We start from the raw sequence: 1,561 nt of genomic DNA on the forward strand, positions 1-1,561 counted from the left end.
GTGTGGTGTTCTGACTTTATAGTTGTGTATACGGTTGTTACCATGTGTGTGTTGTTTAGTTTTGATTTTTGTGATTTACATATTGTATTTTAGTTACGTATTTAGTCATAATATTTTTATAGTTGGCGTGTTTTGTGTGTTATTACATAATTTTGGTCACATTGTACTTTTCATGTATGTGTATGGCGTGTTTTGTGTGTTATTACATAATTTTGGTCACATTGTACTTTTCATGTATGTGTATTATGTTATCGTTATTGTTTGGTTGGTCACATTGTACTTTTCATGTATGTGTATTATGTTATCGTTATTGTTTGGTTATTTATCAAGTTATATATTTCTTGTATGTGTTTTATGTTATTTTTAATTTAAGTGATTAGTTTAACTGTGTTATTCGGGATTATGTTGTTATTTAGTTACAGCTTTTGCATATTGTCAGTGATTTGTTTATTAGTTGTTTTTTTTATTTTGTTGGATTGCGTATATTTTACTTTAATAAGTGAATTCTATTGCTTGTTCATTAATTATTTCAATTGTTGTATTATACCTAGTTATTCATGTTCCTTAGTATTTCATTTTCATGCGTCCCGTTATTTTACGCTTACGAATGTGTTTTCGTTATCTGCTATTCGTTGCATGAACATGTTAAATTATTGTTCTATATGTAAAATGTCACATCTTATATCTTACCTTGCGTTGTTATTGTTTTACATTCTCCTCTGCATACGTAGTTCCATATCTCCGTCCTTGGGTTTTTGTACGTTACTTTTATATTGATTCCGAGGACGGAATTTGTTTTAAGGGGGGTAGAATGTAAGGACCATGAATTTTGATACTAGTTTAAATAAATTTTTTAGTATTTTAAAATATTTAATTATGATTTTTAAAAGAGTATTTGTATTTTTTTTTAATTTCTACAATTTTCTATGATTTAAAGTCTAAGTTTTATATTTATTTAAATGATATTAATATTTATAAATTAATTTTATGCAGTAAAAATTTATAGAATTTATCTATTGTGTTATCGATACTGTTACATATCATTTCGAATAATACGTTGTATTATTTTTATTATTACGTATATTTTTCGTATAATATGTTATATTATTAATTACGTATTATTTGTATAATTTGCTGTATTATTTCTACTGTTACATATTATCTGTCGTATTAGTATAACTTGTACGTTTTATTGTATATATAATTATCCCATAATTGTTTGATTTTAAATATAAGTAAATATATTTTATTTATTAATTATTCTCGTTTAATTGTATAATATGTGTATATTTTGACTATTTCATATCAACTGTTGTATTAGCACAACATGTACGTTTTTATTTGTAGATAATTATTATATAATTAGTTTAATTTTTAAATTCGCATAATTATTTATTGTAATTAATTTTGTTTTAAACCTTAACCCTAAACCCTAATATATATATATATATATATATATATATATATATTATAATTATATATATATATATATAATCTTTCTTCTATTCTCTCGTCGTATTCATCTCTTACCAGCCGCCATCCCTCTCTCTCATATCAACTT

This window comes from Asparagus officinalis, chromosome 4 (assembly GCF_001876935.1).
Source record: "Asparagus officinalis chromosome 4, Aspof.V1, whole genome shotgun sequence".
NCBI lineage: Eukaryota > Viridiplantae > Streptophyta > Magnoliopsida > Asparagales > Asparagaceae > Asparagus > Asparagus officinalis.